The sequence below is a fragment of the Passer montanus genome, unplaced genomic scaffold (genome assembly GCF_014805655.1).
Source record: "Passer montanus isolate IOZ18808 unplaced genomic scaffold, ASM1480565v1 scaffold260, whole genome shotgun sequence".
NCBI classification, from domain to species: domain Eukaryota; kingdom Metazoa; phylum Chordata; class Aves; order Passeriformes; family Passeridae; genus Passer; species Passer montanus.
In genome coordinates, this window is record NW_024367262.1 from 147,320 (window position 1) to 156,757 (window position 9,438).

Below are 9,438 nucleotides of genomic sequence, written 5' to 3' on the forward strand. Positions count from 1 at the left end.
TATATATATATTTACACACATACATATATATATATGATACATATAAACTATCTTTGTAAAAATATGCAAGTGCAATAATTTAAAGAGGTCTTAACTTTGCATTTATAAATTATAAATACTGTACATGGTGTGTAATTTTTCTTCATGTATTCATTTGCAGTCTTTGTATTTAAAAAACAAACCTAAACCTTTACTATTACATTTGTACAATAGAACAGTAAGCATTTATTATGATATCATTAAGTTGTAAATAAATTCACAAACCAAACAGCCAGTACATATGCATATATGGGTGTCCTATTGTGAAACCTGTTTCTGCTTTTACTGCTGCCTTTAGCACAGCAAGACAACTTCTGTGGATATGTAATTATACATATAAATATATGTATGATACATAAATGTTCATAATTTTAATGGATATATCTATACATATACTTTGGTGTGGATATTACTGAATACAGAGTTTTTTAATATTATTTTTCATGTTTATTTTTGCTATTATTGGGAGTACAAGTGAGGGATGGGAATGTGTGTGCATATATGTGTGTTTATACCACAAGTGAAACACAGCACAAAGTGATTCAAAACACGATGGAGTCTTTTGAATAGGCAGTGCTTGTCATTCCCTGTATTTGCAGCTTCCTGCTTAATGTATGTTTTCCCAATATAAGACTTTTTTCAATATAGTTTTATCACCTATTGCAGGTTCACATTGTCACAAACTGCAAAGGGATCTCCTTTTCTGTTTGTCCTCCTGCTGCCAGGAGCTTACCTTGCGTTGATGGACAGCTTCCACATAAATCCTTGCTTTGCCACAGTCTAATGTCAGTGCAGCTGATACAGAATCATTTGCTACCTTTGGGAATTACTGAGATACTTAGATGCTGAATTGTAAAAAAACCCTAATTCTGCACCCAAATTTATAAGGTCTAGTCCAAAGCAATATAGGGTTTTAACAGCTGCAAGTATCCTGAAAATATAAGGTAGGTTCAGAGAACTATAAAGCAAAATTCTAAGCAACACATTAAAAATTAAATTGAAAAATAGCTGAAAAAAGGGGAGAAAATTAAATCTGTGTATTTATCCACTTACTGTATACTCTTGTGACTAGTCCTTCCAGAAAGCTCTGCTTGCTGCAAGGGCCAGCTTTTCTGATAAGAGAGAAACTGCACTGACATTTGATGATTTGTTAGGGTTTGTTCATTAAATTTAAAACTTTTCTGAATTATTTTGAGGGAAAGGCAATAGAAGAGGAATGGTTATTTAAATACAATTAGTACTTTACCCTTGTTTCTGTATTGTTGGCCAGGATCTATAGGCTGACATCAATTAATGACTTCTGGATGAGATTTTAAAATTCGTGGCAGTCAATCACATGCCTTTTCATATTTTTCTGGTTGTTGTGCAGACTTAGCTCCTGTAGCACCAGCATGTTGCTTTGCTGTTGATGGTCACTGTTTTGGTGTGTTTTCCTTAGCATTTTTAGCCCTTTGGCATTGAAGAACATCATCAGAAATGTACAAAAATTAAGCCTGAGTATATTCCCTTGAAGATAATGGAAAATATAAACATAAAAGCGTCTTAATTTAGGCTTATTGATATTTGTAGAGGAAATAAGTATTGCTGTTGATCTTGAGGAAGTTTGAATTTGTCTTATTTGAAAGTATCCCAGAGCTCTGGGACAGGTATATCAATGACTTTCACTGCTCAACAAGTATTCAAGATTACTTTGTTGTACTTATTTTACTAAAGACAGTTACTGAAGACAATTATTTACCGAAGGCAATTACTATGGGTGAAATTCCCTTTCCTCAATCCATAATCTGTCTTCCTGATATCACCCTAAAAAATTCTGACAAGCAGCCAGACTATATGCCATGAACCATTCCTTCAGGAAATCTATCTTAAACTCATTTTGGGCTAACACAGACAGAGTCATATATTGCAGCAAGGGGAAGCTAACCCTTTAGATCTGCTAAGTGTGATTGAAACACATTACTCATTTTCTCAATATCTGGACAGTTTTATCCAAGCAAACAACAATTGTAGGAAAAAAATCTCAGTCAAAGGACAATATTAAAGATCAAAAATGCCTTTGCCTGGTCTTCAAACCAGAGGCAGCTGCCAGAGAGAAACCCACAGAAAATTTACTGTTGCAGGGTATGCTCAAATCTAACAAGTCTAACAAATTTTGCCTTGCAACATTAAATTATTAACAGTATCAATACAAACCTGGGTATAGACTCTTTGTCAATACACGGGGGTTTTTTTCTTGATGATAAGGCCATGCAATATATCTCCTCTGCCTCTGACAACATTTCAGTAAGGTCTTGGGGAAGACAGGCACAGTGCATAAAGGTATATTCATTTGTTAAACACCTCAGCATTAAAGCCTTACCAGGGCTGGGGAGGGAGGCTGGGAGGAATGAGAGTCAAAGGAGATGGTCCTCAGTGGATCCATATTCCCTGCAAAATCCAGTATAACCAACATAAAGGAAATGAAAGCGATATCTCCTGGGATCAGAATACTGGTGGAAGTTCTCTGAAACCAAGGCAGAGAACAAGAGTCTTTTCCTTTCTCTTTCCAAATACTCTCTTTCCAAGCCACGTCCTAAACCTCATTCAGCAAAAATATTTTTGGTTATTTGGTTGGGGTCTTTTTTTAATCAGTCCAGATTTTCTCTTGACTGAAAAACATCCTTGTTAGTGGGTAGCATTTTAGATTACAAGTGCAAATGACAAAAGTATCTGATGGACAGCAAAGTCCACAGCTATCAGAGACTGAAATATTATAGTTTATAACATAAATATTTTCATTAAGGACTTTGAAATCTGTATGATGTAAGCTGCAGAGGACACCATAACAATCTGACCGAGGCCCTATATCACTGAGTGATGAAGAGAAGATAACTGAGGGCTGAGGACATTCACAAAGCACAAGCCTAATACCTTCAGGGCTGAGCAGCCCCAGGGCTGTCGGCTGTCGGCTTCCAGGCTTCACACAGACGCTCACACCGAAGGATGGGGGGGGAATAAGGCTTTGGGCATGTGGTAAGAAAGACTCTGGTGAGACCCATCTTCTGCTGTGCAGACCAGCCCAGCTGTGGGGCCCTTCACCCCAGGGAAAATCTTATCCACAGGGTGTTGTGGCCCATCAAAGGGCCTCACACAAGGGGTCCCCAGACCCAGCACCAGAGCACTGCAGCATGATGCAACAGATCCATAGTGTTGCGAGGGACAGTGTCAAACTGGCCCCCTGAAAGGGAGGCACCTGGGCATTCCCATGTGGCGCAAGACATATTGATTCACGGAATTCTATACTCTTCAGCATGGCATGGCCTATACTCTTCAGCATGGTGTGGTGATGGGGGACCCTCACCACCAAGACAACCAGATGGAGAGGAGCGATGAGACATTCTTGGGATCCCTGGAAGGATGATATGCTTCCACCTAACCCCTGTCACTCTTTCCCTGTCCCCATCTCCCCCTGCATACTTCTTTTTCCATTTCTTTTTTCTTCTCCCTTACTTTCTCGCTGTCTCTTTTACTATTAAATAAAAGAGTATCAATTTTTTTGCATCAATATTTAATATTATTTGGATTTAATCTCGTTTAGGAATATTTTGAACCTTCAAAGTTTTTTCTGTTTTATACATAGAGACTAGCTTTCTTTGTTCTTCTGGATTAAATCAGTTTGTAACATCAGCACACCAGAAGAGTATGCAGCCCTCTGGGGTAGCACTGAACCACTCTGGGGGGGACCCATTGCCTTGCCTTGCATTACTATTCAGTTCAGAGCCTCTCAAACAGGAGAAGGGGAAAAGAGAAGCAAATTTTTTAAAAAAAACACTTGAGAATGTCATTCTTTCTTCATTGCCTTTCTCTCTCTTGCCTGCTTGAACATCAAGGATGTGAGAAAATGACCCATACTCTTCAACTGAAGTTTTAAAAATTTATTAAAGGACAATAGGGAACAAAATCAATAAAGAAAAGGTAACAGCACTGAGTGCGTAGCTGTAGTCAGAGGCACACTGGCACACCAGCTAGCCATAGCAACTCTTCTTATATATCCTTTCTAAAGCATCTGTCAAATACATACTCATAAAGATTATAAATATTCAAACATTTCTTTGAACTCATTTACATGTTCAGAAACTCTTTAACATGGTTCAGCCCCTGACCCACCTTTTTAGAGCATGTGCAGTAACTGTAGATGTGGTTTTGAGGGTTGTGTGTCACCTCCTCACAACAGCCCCCTGTTCTGTGGTTTCAGCAGGTGACAGTTGTTGGTAAAGTGTCAATAGCAGGGGTCTTCATCACGTCCTTTCTTCAAATGTTATCTGACCATGCAGATGGTTTTAGCTATTTCAGTTATTGTAAGTTAACCATAAGTACTCTAAATCAACATCAGCTATTTCCAAATATATCTGAGTTATTTTCATTATTGCTAGTTAGTTACAAAAATAAAAGCATTACTTGTAGTATCCCATGAACTCCCTCACCCCAGCCAATTCACAATGGCATTGCCTAGGAAAGACTTACCATGGAGTTCATTCCTCCTGTGACAAAGACAAGGCTCCCTCATGGACCTCTGCCTCACTTTCCTATATTTTGTAACATCCCTGGTTTCTCCTTTCCCTGTTTCCTCATTGGGTGGATACCCACCTCTGCTTTGCTAGAGCCAGCAGTGAGAAAGCACCTTATATAAACTGACACCAACAATCAGGTCTGGTGAGTTTTGTTTCCTAGGGAACAGGGCCAGCATTTTTCTTCAGGGGTCTGTGGCCGCTAATAGAAGGCTGCCTGCAGAGGTTCCACACGGCACAGGATTCCTCCCACACCCAAGCTGCCACCACCGCAAATTCAGGCTGCCTTGAGAGTGCCATGCACCTACTGTAAAATGACATCAGGAAACTGGACTGATAACTTTTGTTTCCTAAGGAAGATGCTAGCATTTGTAGTTAGGGGCCTGTCGTTGTGAGCATCCAGCTGCCTACTGAGATTTGGCACGGCGCAAAATGCCTTCCACACCCATGATGCAACCACCACAAACTCAGGCTGCTTTGAGAATCCCAAGCGCCTCCTGCAAATTGATATCAAGAACATGGGCTGCAGAATTTTGTTTCCTGGGGAAAAGGACGGCATGGAGTGCACAAGGTCCAGTGGGCCTATGTGGCCAGCTGCCTGCTGAGGTTCCACACGGCACAGGATGTCTCCCTGATCCAAGACCCACGAAAGCAAACTCAGGCTACTTTGAGAGTCCCAAGCACCTCCTGTAAAATGACATCACCAACAAGGGCTGGTGAGGTTTTTTCCCTAGGGAAAGGGCTGGCATTGTTGTTCATGGACCTGTAGTCCTGAGTTGCCGACAGCCTGCTGAGCTTCTGCACAGCGCAGGATGCCTTCCACACCCAAGCTGCCAGCACCACAAACTCAGGCTGTTTTGAGATTCCCAAGGACGTCCTTTAAAATGACATCAGGAACATGGGCTGGTGAATTTTGTTTCCTAGGGAAAAGGTTGGCATGTCTGGTTAAGGGCTTGTAGCCCTGAGCATCCAGATGCCTGCTGAGATTCGGCACAGCACAACATGCCACCCTGACCCAAGCTGCCACCACAAAAAACTGAGGCTGCTTTGAGAAGACCAAGCACCCCCTGTAAAATAAGATCTGCAGCCTGGGCTGGTGAGTTTTGTCTCCAAGCGAAAAGGCTGGCATTTTTGTTCAGGGACCTGTAACCCTGAGTATCCAGCTCCCTGCTGAGGTTCCGCACGGCGGAGGATGCCTCCCAAAATGAAGCTCCCACCATGACAAGCCCAGGTGGCTTTGAGAGTGCCAAGTGCATCCAGCCAATTGATATCAGCAACATAGGCTGGTGAGTTTTGTTTCCTGGGCAATTGGCCAGCATTTCTGGTTAGGGGCCTGTTGCCGTGAGCATCCAGCTGCCTGCTGAGATTCGGCACAGCGCAAGATGACTCCCTGACCCAAGCTGCCACCACCAGAAACTCAGGCTGCTTTGAGAGCCCCAAGTGCCTCCAGCCAACTGAAATCAGCAACATAGGCTGGGGAGTTTCACTTCCTAGGGAAAAGGCCGTAATTCTTGATCAGGGACCTGTAGCCCTGAGTGCCGGCAGCCTCCTGAGGTTCCACACGGTGCAGGATGCCTTCCACACCCAAGCTGCCACTACCACAAACTCAGGCTGCTTTGAGAACCCCAAGCATTACCTTCAAACTGACACCCGGTGCCTGGGCTGTTGAGGTATTTTTTCCTAGGGAAAAGGCCAGCATTTTTGTTCAGGGACCTGTGACTCTGAGTAACCAGCTCGTTGCTGAGGTTCCACAAATCGGCAGGATGCCTTCCAGACCAAAGGAAACTAAGGCTGCTTGAGAGTCCCAAGGGCCTTCTAGAAACAGACATCAGGAAAGTGGGCTGGTGAGTGATAATCACTAAGAGCTGAAAATCACTATAGCTTGCTTAGGTTGCTTGAGCTTCTGCTGAGTTATCTGGGCTCCAGCACCCTGCTGGGCATCAGCCCGGTGGGAAACTACCGTGATAGTCCCGTATTTGTGTTCAGAATCCTGAGGCCCGGAGTGGCCAGCAGCCTGTTGATGTTCTGCACGGCGCCTGCTGGCTACCACACCCAAGCTGCCAGCACCGAAAACTTAGGCTGCCCTGAGAGTCCCAAGAGCCTCCTGTAAAATGACATCAGGAACCTGGCCTGGTGAGTTTTTTCCTAGGGAAAACTGGCATGTGTGGTCTAGGGGCTTGTAGCGCTGAATACCCAGCTGCCTGATGAGGTTTGGCACACTGCAGGATGCCTCCCAGGCCAAAGCTGCCATCAAAAGAAACTCAGGCTGCTTGAGATCCCAAGCGCCTCCTGCCAACAGATATCAGCAACATGGGCTGGAGAGTTTTGTTTCCTAGGGAAGAGGCCGGCATTGTTGTTCAGGGTCCTGTGGCCCTGAGTAGCCGGCTGCCTGCTGAGCTTCTGCACGGCACAGGCTACCTCCCACACCCAAGCTGCCTGCTCCGCAAATGCAGGCTGCCTTGAGAGTCCCAAGCGCCTCCTGTAAAATGAGGTCTGGAACCTGGGCTGATGAGATTTGTTTCCTAAAGAAAACCTCGGATATATTGCACAGGTTACTGAGGTCCTGAGTGGCCATCTGCCTGCTGAGGTTCTGCACGGCGCAGGATGCCTCCCAGCCTCAAGCTTCCACAAATTCAGGCTATTTGGCAATTCCAGGCGCCTCCTGTAAAATGAGAACTGCAACATGGGCTGGTGAGTTTTGATCCAGGGGTAAAGGCTGGCATTCATTGTACAGGGTCCAGTGGCCCTGAGTGGCCAGATGCCTACTGAGGTTCCGCACACTGCAGGATGCTTCTCAGATCCAAGCAGCCACCACCACAAATTCAGGCTGCCTTGAGAGTCCCAAGTGCCTCCTGCCATCTGCCACCAGGAACATGGGCTGGTGAGTTTTATTTCCTAAGGAAAAGGCTGGCATTTGTGGTCAGAAGCCTGTGGCGCTGAGTATCCAGCTACCTACTGAGAATCGGCACGGCACAAGATGGCTCCCTGACCCAAGCTGCCACCACCAAAACTCAGGCTGGTTTGACACTCCCAAACGCCTCCTGTAAAATGACATCAGCAACCTGGGCTAGTGAATTTTGTTTCCTAGGGAAAAGGCTGGCATTTTTGTTCAGGGACCTGTGGCCCTGAGTCTCCAGCTACCTGCTGAGGCTCCACAGGGCACAGGATGCCTCCCAGAATGAAGCTGACGCCAAAGGAAACTCAGGCTGCTTGAGAGTGCCAAATGCCTCCAGCCAAATGACATCAGCAACATGAGCTGGTGAATTTTGTTTCCTGGTGTAAAGGCCGGCGTTGATGTTCAGGGGCCTGTGGCCCTGAGAGGCCAGCTGAAAGTTGAGGTTCTACACATTGCAGGATGCCCCCCACACCCAAGCTGCCACCACCACAAACTCAGGCTGCTTTGAGAATCCCAAGCGTCTCGTGGCAACTCACAACAAGAACCTGGGCTGGTGAGTTTTGTTTCCTAGGGAAAATACCAGCATTTAATGTTCTGCATCCTGTGGGCCCGTGTGGCCGGCTGACTGCTGAGGTTCCACACGGTGCAGGATGTCTCCCTGACCCAAGCTGCCACCACCACAAACTCAGGCTGCTTTGACACACACAAACACTTCCTGTAAAAGGACTAGAACAACATGGGCTGGTGAGTTTTCTCTCCTAGGGAAAAGGCAGGCATTTTTGTTAAGGGGGATTAGAGCCTGAGTGGCCTGGTGATATTCCGCACACCACAGGATGCTTCCCATATCCAAGCAGGCACCAACACAAATTCAGGCTGCTTTGAGAGTCCCATGCGCCTCTAACCAATTGATATCAGCAACATGGGGTGGAGGGTTTTGTTTCATGGGGAAAAGGCTGGCATTTTGTGTACAGGGTCCCGTGGGCCTACACGGCTGCCTGCCTGCTCAGGCTCAGCATGGCACAAGATCCCTTCTTGAACCAAGATGTCACCACAACAAACTCAGGCTGTTTTGAGAGTCCTAAGTGACTACTGCCAACTGACACCAGGAGCCTGGGCTGTTGAGTTTTGTTTCCTTGGGAAAAGGCCAGCATCCTTGTTCAGGGACCTGTGGCCCTGAGTGGCCACCTGCCTGCTGAGGTTCCACACAACGCAGGATACCTCCCTGACCCCAGCTGCCACCAAAGGAAACTGAGGCTGCTTTGAGAATCCCAAGTGCCTCCAGCCAGTTAAGATCAGCAACATGGGGTGCGAGATTTTTTTCCTAGGGAAAAGGGTAGCATTTGGTGTACAGGGTCCTGTGGGCCAACATGTACAGATGCCTGCTGAGGTTCCACACGGTGCAGGATGTCTCCGTGACCCAAGCTGCCACTGATAGTAAAAGATTTTAAAACCACAGAAGACTCGGGCAGTTAGAAAGAAAGCTAGGCTTAGTAGGCCCTGCGAAAATGTTAAAAATAGGCCCTGGGAAACATTAGGCCTTGGGTGTGCCAGGTCATCTGAAATTGCACCTGCGTAACCAGTATATGATAAATGATAAAATTGTTAGATGTGTTGATTGTTTAGATATGATTATTGTTTAATCGTAAGAAGAATCATGAGAAACTATGTCCAAGAGTATGAGGAGGGATCACGAGAAACCTATGCTTGGATCAAATCAATATATACATTAGATCAATGTAAGTTTAATAATTAATATGTAAGTTATATAACGATAGAATAGAAGAACATGTTGGTCCCAAACCCATGGCGGAGTCAGATTTGGGTCTGTATTCCTGACACCCAGAGGTCTTCAATAAAAGTACCTGCATATAATCATTCCGTGATTATGTGCTCTTGAACGATAATACCACCACTGCAAACTCAGGCTGTGTCCTGGCTTGTAAAATAAGCATGCAT